The following is a 15240-nucleotide window of genomic DNA, read 5'->3' as shown; positions in this document are numbered from 1 at the left end:
CATTGTTTATATTTATGTATAGATTCAAAAAAATATCGTACAAAATATAATATTTGGAAATTTATTTATCTTTGAATTACTTGCAATAATTTGGCTTTAAAAAAATTGTCAGTATTTAGTCCCTTTTATTATCTCTGATAATTTAAAGATGTGGCACATTTAGTCATATTAAATGCTTCAATATTATAAATGCAAAAGTTTCGAGGGATGTATGGATGTTTGTTACTTCTTACCTTGAAAACAGCTTAACGGATTTCGATGAAATTTGCCACATGTAGAACATAGTCTGGAAGAACACAAGACACTTAGTTTTATTTTATTTGCAGACGAAGTCACGGGTAATCGTTAGTAAATAATAATTTGAGTTGTTTTAAAGATATAGTTATAAGTTCAACTTGTGTATCAGTTAATTTATACGCGACTTAAAGATCGTTTCGTAGTGAAAGAAAAAAAAATCTCCCCCCGCGCTTTTTTTTTCTTCTTTTGTTGATTTTAATTCGAAACCCCGCGTTGACAGCCCTATTATGGTGCCCTATACGCACGCGCTACCCCTCGAAAAATAACAGGTACGGAATGCTTCGCTCCGATCCGTTCGTTCACTCAGTCGCGAAATATCGGGAGAGCGGAGTTAGCGTGCTGGCTGAATGCACGACATTTATTTTATTAAAAAAAAAAAGATGCATTAAACGCGCCAATTGTGCCATCGACTATTAAAAAATGATATGTCACGGCATGATTTCAAAATGGCTGATTGTTTTATTTTTTAATTTGACATAAGTCTCAAGTATCGTGTATTGACTTTTCGTGTTTTGTTTAGTGATAATTTTTTATGTTATCTGTGATGCTGTGCGTACTAGTGTGATAATGACAACTATTTATGTGCTCGGATTTTTCAGTGTAAAGGATTACATGGTAAATATTTAATTTTGTTAATTTCTTTTAACATTCTAACTAACAATATGTTAAATCTTATTACATTCAAATAATCAATATTATTGTAGCATCGTAAGTAGTAAATTGTTTAGTAAATAAAAAAATGCAATAATTTGATATATCCTGCATAATGATTTTTAATAGCTATGTTTTTTTTTAATAATTTATCTGTCACATAAATTAAGTGTTAAATTAATTGAATTTGTGAGAAGTCAAAAAAATGAGACTAGGAGCTAATTCTAGAAATTATACTAACTATGTACATTTTATGAGCCAATTTTTTATAACCTTGGTAACCATTTGATCGTTATTTGAAGGGCGGGGATTGAGTTGCCATATGGAACGTATACACCATGCTAAGACCTAAAAGACTTATACGTATAAAAGAATAATAATTTGCACCACGCCTGTAAATTAAATGGGTAGGCAGGGATTATAGAATAATTATTATTTAATTATAGTACCGCCACACCTTCCGCTTTCCATAGATTCATACAGATGGTTAAAGGAGGTTAAAGGATTGATTATCGCCTTTCTGTAGCAAATACATATTTTTATAATAGTGTTAAAACAATATTATATTTTTCTATTTGTATTTCGTTCTAATAAAGCATATTGTCATCTCTGTTTTGTCAAAGATAATGAGAGGTATGACGATATGTTTTGGTCTCAAAAACAAACAGTAGTAGATTCAGCGTAAAAGATTTTTTATGTTGAATCTGCCTGAAAAGTTTATAAGCTAGGTCTACAATGTGGACATTGAAGTAACAGCCCGAGCGGATGCTCCTGAGGGAGCCCTCGAGTCTTGTTACTCTTAAACGAGGTTCAGGCTAAGCGCCATCTGCGCTCGCCCACCTCAAGCCCGGTGAAGCTGTAAATGCCTCTTCAAGGCAAACAGTGACAAATCAGTCACAAAGAAAAGGTGGACATTTTTTTTTTCAATATTGGTTTATTAGTAACTGTATTATTTATCAATGATAGTTAAAATATGATTAATAGTTTTCTTTCAAAGCAAATAGCAGTGGAAAGTTAAAAGTTAATAGTTAAGTAAAAAGCTTAACGAGTAATTAACTGATTAAGTTCTTTCATTTATAATTAAGCAAATTTACCTTTTTATTTAACACGTTGACGGACAATTGCGGCTATAGCCGTCAAAGCGAAGTTCACAATGTGGCATGACTGCTATAGCCGTCCAAAACGAAACGGTCGTTTTTAGACACTACGGCTATAGCAGCACAAATGTGCACTTACTGGCGTATACGTAGAAGCATAGTGTCGTGTTTTGAAAACATCTTTTTAGGTTGAAGTTCATATTTCACCTGTTATATATCGTCCTATCACTTAGTGTATAGAGTCCGCTGGCGCCATGGTGGTTATAGCTGCAACCTAATTAAAGGTACTAAATTAATCAAAATTAAGTTTATTTAAGCAGAAAGAGTAAAATTATACTTCTAACATTCTAAAAATCACATAAACATATAGTGTCAATTTTCGAACTTCGCTTGTTCCTACTGTCCGTCAACGTGTTAAGAAACTATGCAATGTTTATAACCTATAAAAATATGTTTCTGTGTTGTCGTAGTAACATTTGTACGTGTGAATTTAATGTTCGAAATTAAACAGTTCTGTTTATTTTGGACATGATTACTTTATATCGGTATAAGGATATATACATAGCCATAAGTAGCTTAGTCCAGTCCATTTAATAATCTATAAAGAAAATATAATAACTATGATAAGATTTTAAAGATGAAACAGATTAGAATTTAAGATAGAATTCAGTTAAAGTAATTCTTTAGGTATGTAAAGGCTTGGTAATATTTAAAAATTAATAAAGTATAGCATCGATATCTTTTTACACGTGTTTTGAGGTCGTCGCACTGTCTAGAGCCCTCGTATACCACGGCTCACAAGGTACTCTCAAGAGATTCTTTCACGACGTGTATTCTGCATATGCCTACTTCATTAGCTTACAAAAAAACCTTTTAATCTAAAGGAGAAATAACCATTTGACACAGATATTGGCCTTCGATGTAGCCTTCCATATAACAGTAGTCTTTAGCCAAACGCAGCACCAAAACAAAAAAAAATATTTCATTTGCTATCGATTTCTTTAATCAGATATTAGAGGACAAAGTGATCTTATAAGGGTTTTTTTTCGATTCGAGGTACGGAACCCTAAATATTACAATATCTAATTATTTGTGAAAATGTATAACCTTAAATCATCGTAGACCTTTAAAATGTAACGTAATTTAAAATCAATTGTGTAAATAACTCAGATATCTCTTTTTTGACGAAAATAATAAACAATTATTTAAACATTTAGGATTACTGATATTGAAGAGTATCTCTAATAATTCTATTATTATCTCTTAAATAATTCTCTTATTCATCATCATCATCATAATCAGCCTAAACTTGTCCACTGCTGGACGTAGGCCTCCCCCATCGATTGCTACAATGCCTGGTCCTGTGCCGCCCGCATCCAGTGCACTCTCGCAACCCAATCTATTCTCTTATTAATAATCATTAATCTCTTATTAACTTATTAATGTATAATCTCAACATTAAGCTACTTATTCGTTATCCTCATTCTATAAAACAAAATCTCATAACGATTTCCTTGTTCTAACGGCCATTATTTACATCCAATTAACTGTTTTCTTCGTTATTCTTAAATTTAAAGGAAAAAATATCTTAATAATAGTATCACTATCTAGATAAAAAAGAATCTAATAAAGCATATTGTCATCTCTGTTTTGTCAAAGATAATGAGAGTGATGACGATATATTTTGGTCTCAAAAACAAACAGTAAGTAAGATTCAGCGTAAAAGATTTTTTATGTTGAATCTGCCTAAAAAGTTTATAAGCTAAAGAATCATAAGAAATAAGATATCATTAGAAGTTATATCATGGGATTCCGCAGCCGGTGGTGTTCTCTTTTTAATATAATATGTTTTGTATATTTTTTTTATATGAAGTGTATTATATTAGAAATGTATATAAATAAATAAGTGGTATCACTATTAGTTTTATCTATAAACTAACCTAGATTATTCATGTATATTTCCTATCGAATCTGCCAGGTTCTTTATTAATTCATGCTTTGAATATTCAACTAGACCGGAGTAAGTTGCGTGAAATTAAAAATTGCACTTGTATGCGGGGGCGGGGGCCTGTGTAAAACTAAGCTGTATCCGTAGCTTTTCACTCCGCCTCGGAGCTCGGAATGCAACGTAATTGCGTCTAGATTTTTCCTTATAAAATTCAGACGTTCGCAACCTTTAATATTATGAAGAAATGAAAGGAATATTTTCTAGAAATAACCGGGTATCGTTTCAGATATCTCTTGCTTTAGATTTCATTGTATCGTTTTTTTAATGAAATATGCGATTTATATTTGATTTTATGTCAAAAAGGATAATGTGCTTTACTTGCACCAATCAACCATATTAGGCCAGCGTGGTTGACTATTAGTCATTCCTAACTTAGGGTAGGCTCGAAACCCCCTCAGTGTGGTCTAATAATGGTGATGGTAGTATTTTTTAATATGGGATTTAAATGTTTAGATGGATGGATGGATGGATGGATGTTTGTTTGAAGGTAACTCCGGAACTGCTTAACAGATCTTGGTGAAATTTGGCACAGATATAGATCATAGTCTGAAAGAATACATAGGCTATTTATAAAGTTTTTTTATAATTTAACACGGACGGAGTCGCGGGCGACGGTTAGTTTTTGAATAAAATAAGAATAGACAAATTGTCTAGCAGATTAAAAGGAAAACTAAGAATGGGTCAATTAAAGTGTACCGAAATGAGGTCTATATTACAAGAAGAAGTATTGTTTAAACCACGCTGACCCAGTGCGGGTTGGATAACTTTACACATATCTTTGAATTTCTTCTCAGATATGTACAGGTTGCATCACAATGTTTTTTACATATGTAAATCGGAAATCGAAAAACACATTGGTACATGGCGGGATTCGAATCCAGGACCTGCAGATTGCAAGTCAAGTGCTTGACACTTGAGCCACCGTCGCTCTCTACATATATCCAAGTAAAACTACATCGATATATGCCACAGTACAAACGGACGAGACGGATCGTTAATACTCGGTGTCTCTATCTACTAACCATCCCCTGAATGAAATTCTCTGAAAGCCGATATGACATTTTATCCTTTGCTTTCATTAGAAAATAGGGTAATGGTCAAATTACAAGTAGATATTATGTATACTACTCCATATTATAAATTTAAATATGGTAGTTCTAGTAGAGTTTGTTTTAGGGTACTCCAAACTTTGTTTAGACTGCAGTTATTTTGAAGTCAATCAGGAAAGTCACTAATCTTTTTAATATACTATTCGCTTTCTTCATTTAACTAATACTAGCTGTCGCTCGCGCCTCTGTCCGCACGAAATAAAAAAAGAAGCCTGTGAGTTCTTCCAGATTATGTTCTACATCTATGCCGAATTTCAGCGAAATCTATGCAGTAGTTCTGGAGATCCAAACCAACATCCATCTATCTCTGATTGATCCTTCAAGTGAGCTCTATACAATATTTGCTTGGATAAATAGCTTTTAAACAGTTTCTTAGCTAAGGGAGCACTTAACTTAATTGAGATAAGGAAGAACAGAGCAGCTTATAAAATTTGTCGCGTGAACTGCAGTTTATTTCTGGGTACGTGGTACGTCATTTCACAGCTCGGCAACAAAATTTCTATAGTGGATTAAGTTGGCTTGTTAACGAGATGTTGTGGTTTAGCTCAATATTGTGTGCTGTTTTTGTTGCTGGGGATAGTTGGTATTATAAAGTTGTAGTGTTTTTAAGAAAACTATGCGATTACCCAAAGGAAAAAAATCAATTTATTAGAACTTTAGTTATGTTAACAGTTCAATATTTTTTCTACATATTAGATATCGCCCGCTATAGGCTAAGTGTTCTTCCAGACTGTGTTCTATTTTATATTTAAGAGTGGTAGAACCCGCTTTAACATCTTCGCACGAGTTGGCCAGGTTCGCCCGGTGAAATACCACCACCACACAGAAAACAGGCGTGAAGTGGAAGCAATTCCGCGTTTCGTCTGATGAGTGTGCGTCCCGGAGGCCTAATTTAGTCCTCTTTCCCTTCCCACCCTTTTCTTATAAAGAAAGGATGGGAAGTGGAAGTGGACTATCCGGATGAGAGGATGCATGGAAAGGGAAATTATTTTCTTTCTGTGCATCCTCTCCTCCGTCGATTAAAGGTAGGCAACGCATATGCAATTGCGTATGTCTATGGGCAACGGTCACTTCGCTACTTCAGCGATTTCAGGTGGCCGCTCGCTCGTTTGCTACCTTATGATATAAAAAAAATATATATATATATCTATGCCAACTTTCAGCAAGATCCATGCAGCCGTTGTGGTGATACCTTGTAACAATCATCCATCTAAACATTCGCATTTATAATATTAGTAAGATAATATCAAAATAATTTCTAATTATCTTAAAAATAATGAAAAACTCTTTCGTAAGTACATAGTTCTTTTGGATATTTCATTATAGTTGTAAACGCAAAGAGTCGTTCTTGTTTTACACCTACGTTGGTATGTTTGTGAGTAGTGTGGGATCCGTCACTCTTTTGTTAACTTTCATCCTTTAACCACAAAGGCCAGACCGTTAGAGCGCAAGGATTTTTGTTTTTCCACGTTACTTTTCCAAGACATGTTTTTCAAAAGTATCTCCAGAATTTAAAGTAATGTAAAGAGCGAATGAAACATTTTAATATAAAACCTAAGTTGTATAAATTCCTCTACCTTAAGATGCAAAGATATTAATATGAAGATGGGCGTTTTAAATAAATATTATATACCTACAGCTGTACTAATTACTTTAGTTTGTTAATTTTAATTTCATCTGTCCGTACCTTCGTTTAATCAAAATTTTAATACAGTTAATTTTGAATGTTTAATTTGACAATGTTAGGTGAGGCCGAGCAGTAATACCTGACAACGTAGACCCCTGTCAGCTCAGTTATTTTGCAAACAATATTCGTCATGACAAAGTCTTGAAACAAATAGAACCTTTTCTTTTAATAAATGTTGACGATTCAGTTGTTATTACGTAAGTATTTAAAACAAATATAGCTAATACATAACTTTATAGGACCAATATGAGACCGAATAATTCTTAATAAAGTAAATTTTTACCGGACCTAATCTCATTTAACAATAAAAGTTCCTAGGGCTCTTTAAACAACGATACAATTTAAGTAGTTTATTGTACGCGACTCAATCCGCGCGGAATTAAAAAAAACTTTTGGCCGCAACGTAATGTTATATATCCTTAAGTCTTCCTTTATAAATGGACTATCCTACAAAAAAAGAATTTTTCAAAACAGACGAGTAGTTCCTGAGATTAGCGTGTACAAACAAACTCTACCGCTTTATAATATTAGTATGGATTAGTACGAATTAAAAATGATTCTTCCATTACATATTTATATTTGAATTGTCATAAAGTCATAACCTCAATGGTTATATCGATTTTAAGTATGTTTAGTAGTTGATTTGATTGTATTACGATTTAGGCGTACGATATACGAAAACACGTCTAGACAGACGGCCATGAAGCCTGCCGGTAAATCCCATTAGTTCGTTATGTACTAATGTGGCTTGTTAACGAGATTACTTTGAACGTGTACATACGAATCAGGTTATCTATTCCGGGACAAAAAGTTAACAAACTCAAGGTCGTAAGAAGAGATATCAGTATTTACACATCTCATGTTGACTTGTAATAGTAAGTTTCAAAATGGCCGCCTGCAATTTAAAAGATAATTTTACGTATCCATGATTTTTTATAAGGTAGGAAACAAGCGGCCTTAATACGCCTAAATAGTGAAGCAACCGTTGCCCATATATATCCGCCAGTGGAGATGCGTTACATACCTTTAATCCACAGAGGTCGGGACAAGCAGAAGGAGGATATTTTCCCTTCCCACCTGTCCTCTCATCCGTTGTATACTATCTTTTTCCAACCTTTTCCTGCAAGAAAAGGGAGGGAAGGAAAGAGTACTAAAGTTAGGTATCCCGCTGATGCGTACCACTGTTGAAAATAGGTAATAAAGTTGTTTAATGCTTAGCAGTGGAAAATTACTACGACTTAGGGTCCTTCAAGAAGCGAGCTTATCACCATCTCAAAGGCCGGCAACGCATCTGCGGTTCCTCTGGTATTGCTGATATCCATGGGCGTCGTTTAACACCTCGGTGTTCCCGCTGCTCGTTTGACCCCTTCTGTTATAAAAAAAATACATTTATTTGAATGGAAATATTCTAAAATAAGAACAGCAATGAAATTCTCAAAGAATAATGACATATCACGCAGTCAACAGTGACGCCTCAGTAAAACAGCGCTTTTGCATCAACCCGTCTAGACAAGCATCCAGACTGTCTCAAAAACTACTCTACACGCCAAGCAAAGAGCTGCGTTGTTTTGCCAAAAAAACATAAACAACACAACACACGTAACAAATATCATTGTTTTTATTCACACGTGGAGAACGGTTCTGTTTTACAATATCATTCTGTTCATAGAGATATACTAACGTAGTTAGTTTCGTAGAGTTACTAAGAACCTAAGTGCACAATTAGTTTGATAAATCTACACTAAGGGCGAACTTGAGTGAGTAAATAAAACGATATTTTGGTGTAGTTTTGACCTACAAATCGCTTACACAAACATTATTAGACCAAACTAGAATACGATTTGGTATAAAATGTAGGGTTGAAATAAAACTGAATCTAGGCACGTTTTTGTAGCTAGGTCAAGAGTTTAATTTCCAATGACACTCAAATCCGATACCCTCCGCTTCTTTAGTTCCATCTAGTGCTAAATATAAATATTAAAGTAAACATTTTCATGTCGTCGACTTCTGCCTACTTGCGAAGATTCGAGAATATGAGAGTTTACACTACGAAGTGTTATTATAGTCTCAAGGTTTTCTTATGAAAGATATTATTTCTAATACTTCTATATTTTCCTTATAATAATACTGGGAAAACCGTGAGACGATTTTCTTGGAAGCAATCAATAGGGCTTTCAATTAGGGTTTATTTTCTTTTATTATCTGTATATTTTGCTTTTAACACGAACACTTCTAACATCTCGGTGTTCCTGCTGCTCGTTTGCCCCCTTCTGTTATAAAAAAAAACTTTAATTATTTCTTCGAATGCAGATAATTTAAAATTCTTGTTTCACCAATATCACATTTAACAGTGGTAGAGCCCGCTTTAACATCTTCGCACGAATTGGCCCGGCTCGTCCGGTGAAATACTACGACAACACAGAAGACAGGCGTCAAGTGGAAGCAATTCCGCGTTTCGTCTGATGAGTGTGCGTCCCGGAGGCCTAATTTAGTCCTCTTTCCCTTCCAACCCTTATTCTTATAAGGAAAGTATGGGAAGTGGAAGCGGATGAGAGGATGCATGGGAAGGGAAAATATTTTCTTTGCGTGCAACCTCTCCTCCGTCGATTAAAGGTAGGCAACGCATATGCAATTGCGTATGTCTATGGGTAACGGTCACTTCGCTATTTCAGCGATTTCAGGTAGCCGCTCGCTCGTTTGCCACCTTAAGATATAAAAAAAATCACAAGTTGTTGAAATCACTTAACATGCAGAAAAATATTATACTATTAATGTTTTGCATTGTAACGCAATTGAGTCTCCAGTTTCCACAAATCTTAAAGTAATACATATCGATTATATATCATAGAAGACCAAATATTTGATCTATACATGACCTCAATGTAGGAAAAATTGGTTAACCACTCGCCACCAATTTATTGTTGTCTTTAGTAAGTTTCTTTCCATAACTTTAAAATGCTGTATTTAGTTTAACTGACGATCTTACATTTGTAAGCCCACCCTTAGTGCAGATTTAGTGTAAGAAATCTACACTTAGTAGTCTCTTTTTGTTAACAAATAAATCCTCGAAATTTGTATCCTTAATCCAATCAATCGTACATCACAACATCCAAAAGATTGACACAAACACAACAAATAAAATGTAAATAATAAAAAGTAGAAAGAATACGAGTCTTAGAAATTTTCCACTCTATAAGGCTTTCCATTCGAAATATCCAATCGCGTAGAAGTAATTCTGCGTCGTCGGTGCGTGGTTTCTTATCTACCGACATAAGTGCTTTCTTTCATTCTGTCTTCAAGTAAGATGTTGTCTTTAACCCTTTTTACATAGTGAGGTCAACCAGTGCCTTTCGGAAATCTTTTGACTTACAAGATTGATTACATCCAATAGAAAGTAAATCAGTGACGCGAATGTAATTTACAGCGTGTCACATAATTCAAAACTAAAACAGTACTGGTGTATAGCCAGATCGATAACTACATAGTCTGTCAATAAATTACGAATTTTCTGGTCCAATTTTTAACTGCAATTAGTAGCTAACACAAAAAAAAATGCAGGAATATGTTCATATTTGTAGCCACAGTATCTAATATGGTGTAGGATATCAAATTATGAGAAAGTTAAAAAAGTTAACGTAACTTTTAAACAAAAAGAGAGGGATTTTTTTTTGTATTTTCCCCATGTAGTTATCGATCTCCAAGTACCGTTTTATCGTTGAATTTTGGGACACGCTGTATACGTCATATACATTAAGAATAAAATATTTTTTACACAAAATACTGGCAACATAATAAAAAGAGACAATTAGGTCAAAGGTCAGAGTGTATGAAATCTTTTTGAAATTCGAACACGGGGACAATAAACAATTGAAATACGAAGCCATGGTTTTTATCAAGAATTATATTGTAAATGGAAAGATGTTTTCACTGAAATACATGTGCAAAAACATCTATTTTTTTAGAGAATGATCGTCAAAAAGCCAAAAAAAGACAAACAGAGAGCATAGCATTTATGTAAAACATTTATGAAATCGCTTCGCGAATTTAACTCTGATGTACACTAATCTATGCTTTTAGAAATTTTAACGTAAACAACACAAAGGGCATTGACTTTAGTTATTGCTACGCCGTTTTCAAACTTTATTATAAACACATTTGTAACGATTAAATGTTACTACATAATAAAATTATATTGAACGACTGTCTGTAAGAGATAGATTTTATGGACAGAAGAAGAGATAGAAATAAGATTTTACCCTAGATAGAACCATAGAGGGTAGGCAGAGACAAACATAAAATCAAGTAACCTTGACCCTATCTTACTTCTTACTAACATTATAAATATGAATATTTGTATTAGATGTTTGTTTGAAGATATCTCTTGAACGGCTTAAAGGATTTTGATGAAATTTGGCGCAGATATAAAACATAATCTGGGAGAACACATAGGCTACTTATTAAGTCATTTTTTTAAATTCGAGCTTTGACTACTTCGAGCATCTAAAAAAATAATACACGCACTGTTTTAAACGCTTTTCATTGCTCATTTTTTGTACGAAATCAGGCAAAAGTTCTAACTTACAACTTCAGTTTATTTACTGTTAATTATATTAAATACTTTTGGAAAGTTAAATTAAGAATTTCCTCTTCATATTAATAAAATCTTAAAACATTGTTAGAAGTTTCGTAACAAGGAATCTAATTATGAAGTATTAACAAGAAGAAGTTAATTTGTTAATCGAAAACATATAAAGTTAATATTAATCCTTTCAAAAACTTTTAAGAAAGTATACATTCTTGGTTTTATATTCGAAATTTAAATAATAATAATCTCTCCCTTCCATAAAGTCTTCAGCATTGTATAGCTATAAATAATCGGTGCTGAAAACAACACATTGAACTAAGTGTTATGACTAATGTTTCTCATTTCACGTTTTGATTTATGTGTAAGCGCCATACATTATCACGCCCCAAATTACATTTAGGGTAGATAGAGTACTAAAATACAAATGTTAACATAAATTAAATGTCACTTATCTCACACACTCTCTCTCTCTCTCTGCCTAGCTTGGATCCCACAAGGTGGTGGAGACAGCTTTCCCAATCTGTCTCTTCCACTTCGCTCTGTCCATGTGATCTTCTTCTGAGACTTGGCACTCACTTATGTCTTTTATTACTACATCTTTCTATCTCGTTTTGGGTCTGACTCTGGATCTGAGACCAGGCAGGGAAAGTCATATATCTTACTATCTTGCTAATATTATAAATGCGAATGTTTGGATGGATAGATGGATGGATGCTTGTTTGAAGGTTCTACTACGGATGCATGGATGTCGCTGAAATTTGGCATACACATCGAACATAGTCTGAAAGAACACATAGGTTTATTTAACTCTTATTTTTTTAATCCGCTCGGGCCATGTCGCGGATGACAGTGAGTTGACTATATTTGACGTCAATTAAACTTCTTATAAAAAATTATATAACCCCACAAACTATTACATCTATAGGTATTAGATAAAAATAATAATGTAATAGCGTTATTTTGATTATCTTTTATAAAATAGTAACAAAACTGTGAAAGCAGATAGAGTTTTTAGTAATATAAACACCTCAATGCATCAAAGAGACAACCTAATATTAATTTAGCATTCTACAAAAATGTATGTTGATTATATCTGAATGATACTTTCATTCCACGAGTTTCCAAGTTAATTTCGAAACGGGAAAACGTTCCGCAAAGGGAAGTGCATTTGCCAAATTGCAATAAAACGGATCCACTGACATGTAGTACTTTGGTATATTCACAATTTCGTGTAATTAAATTTTGAAGTAGCTCTTTCAGTTCTCTTGAAATGTTAAAATGAATTTTAATTCGATTTGACCACGATTTGAATATATTAATTATTTTTAAATAAAGTATTAGAGTGATAAACTAAACAATTCATGTGAAATTTAATATAAAAAAAGTATAAAACACTGTATCAATAATCTTATATATAAAACGAAACGGCTTGACCGATTCTCATGAAATTATGTGAGCATATTGAGTAGGTCTGAGAATCGGCCAACATCTATTTTATTCCCGCGCGGACGGAGTCGCGGGCGACAGCTAGTATGAAAACCTAAGCAGTTAACTTAAAAAGTCACATAAAAGATTAACTTAATTTTTACATTCAACACCGCAGACCGTATTACGGTCATACGAACGCCGCAAAATATATGTGTAAAATGTATTTATGTAACTAACTACGGGTGTCGTGTAAAGTAATAACCATTTATCATTGTACGTGTAATATATTACACCAATTAGGGAATACTATAATTACGTTAACAGTGTATTAATGGTGACATAACTTTTATTTTATTCTATTACGAGTCAGGGATAGCAAACCTTTACGTATAAACATGACATAAACATAGAGCGTCGGTTGCTCAGTGGCCAAGCACTTGACTTGTAATCTGCAGGTCCTGGGTTCGAATCCCGCCATGTACCAATGTATTTTTCGATTTCCGATTTACATATGTACATTTATACGACGGTCTTACGGTGAAGGAAAACATCGTGATGCAACCTGCACATATCTGAGAAGAAATTCAAAGATATGTGTGAAGTCAACCAACCCGCAATTGGCCAGCGTGGTTGACTATGGCCTTACCCTTAACTCAGGGTAGGCTCCGAGCTCCTCGGTGGGGACGTACGAGCTGATGATGATGGTGATGGCATAAACGTATCATCAAATCTTAACTTCGTGATTATTGGGAACATTTCGTAGTATAGAAATCACTCGTATTCGCTCGTTAAAAAATATATATTACCTTTTCGTACCTTTATCATAGAGAATAACATATTTTGTGATAAATAAGGTATTGAATGCTGCTCAAGGATCTGGAATGCGCCGTGCTTGACCAAATCGTTAAGAAACCAGAAAAATGTAAAAGAATTTTCAAATCGCCACTTTTAAATATATAACTTATATTTATTGCAACTTAACAATCAATTGTTTTATATATCTATTTCTTTTGTTTCGCTTTTTTGTCTTCCTATTATAGTCTGAAAAAACCGTTTAATCTCTGTTCTTTTTGTTTAATATAATTGTGAAATGGTTAATAATGTCTGTATTTGTTAATTTGCTAATATTATAAATTAATAAGCGACCAGTAAGTATACCTAAACCCAGTGGATTTTTAGCACTGCTGTCTAACCGATGTTTAATTTGTTATGTGAAGTTTTTGTATAAGAAATAAAAAAAAAGAAAACATTTCGTCGCGTGTCATCAAGTGCGCCTGTGCCAATGGTTCGCCACCCCTGATATTGGTGCTCAATCCAATTCAATAGATATATAAAGTTTACATTTGGCGATTCTTGCATACTTTTTCTTGCATATACTCATGTTTATTGATAAGGTTATGTGTACAAACTAATTTAAAGCGTCTACACTTGGGTTTAGTTAGTCTCGTTCAGTGCAGTTATTACTCGTAATCTGCAGTAATGCTACTCATTTCTACAACATGAATTAACCTTGATTTTATGTCTTTATACTTCCTTTAACACTGTAAAATGTCCATGTTTTAGTTATGTATTCCAACATGCTTGGTTTTTATTCAAAAACATGTCTAGAAACACTTTAGGAAGCCCGTGATAGACAAATCTGATTACCTACGCATACTATACGGCTTGTTTAATAAGATTATGTGATACCAAAAATATAAAATTTTCGGTATCACATTATTGTTTCGAGTCAAAGAGGACTAATAACTAAGCCTTATTATTGAGATTTGTTCATATTTTTTACTTTTTTCTAAGTTTTTTTTTACAGAAACGATGTTAAAAGAACCTATCAGAAGTCCAAGCACAAAATAACATCTAATATTATATTTAGACTATGTTTATTATATAGATATTAGATATAAAACAAAGTAACATATTTCTGCAGTCTAGACCGTCTTGATGATTATAAAAAATCTAGAATAATACCCAAGAAGTATTGTTTTTTTTTACCTTTTGTCAAGAAAAGGCAGTTTGCGGTCTAGTCTTTACCCAGTCGTAAATGAAATTTTATTAATATTTTAGGATAAGCATAATAAAGTTTAAAAGGTTAATCTTCATTTAAATTTGCTGTCTACTTAGAATTATTTTAATTTCAAAACAAACTTAAAACGTTTTCTGATTTTGAAGATGTCACGATAAAATTTAAAGAGGATTAAAAATTAACATTTTTAAAGCCAAAACTTCACTAAGCTGTATCAAGTTTATCTTCTTCTACCTCTACAGCCTTTTGTGGACCTTGGCTTGGTCTAGCACCTTTTGCCACCTCCGTCTATCACTGGCCACGGACTTCCAATTTGCAATGCCCACTTTTTTGCGTCTTTATCTACGCCATTATGGGT

At 33.5% G+C, this 15240-nt stretch overlaps 1 protein-coding gene across 1 annotated transcript in view; it reads left to right on the top strand.

Annotated features, from left to right (window-relative positions):
* The first annotated feature begins 628 nt into the window (after nucleotides 1-628).
* tow (target of wingless) overlaps nucleotides 629-15240 on the top strand; it is a 62330-nt gene continuing 47718 nt past the window's right edge. Inside the window, exon 1 of the mRNA XM_013311854.1 lies at nucleotides 629-912. The gene's annotated coding sequence lies outside the window, so the exon portion shown is untranslated. The remainder of the gene's footprint in view (nucleotides 913-15240) is intronic.

This window comes from Papilio xuthus, unplaced genomic scaffold (assembly GCF_000836235.2).
Source record: "Papilio xuthus unplaced genomic scaffold, Pxut_1.1 DF827680.1, whole genome shotgun sequence".
NCBI classification, from domain to species: Eukaryota; Metazoa; Arthropoda; class Insecta; order Lepidoptera; family Papilionidae; genus Papilio; species Papilio xuthus.
This window is presented reverse-complemented; position numbering and strand designations above follow the sequence as displayed.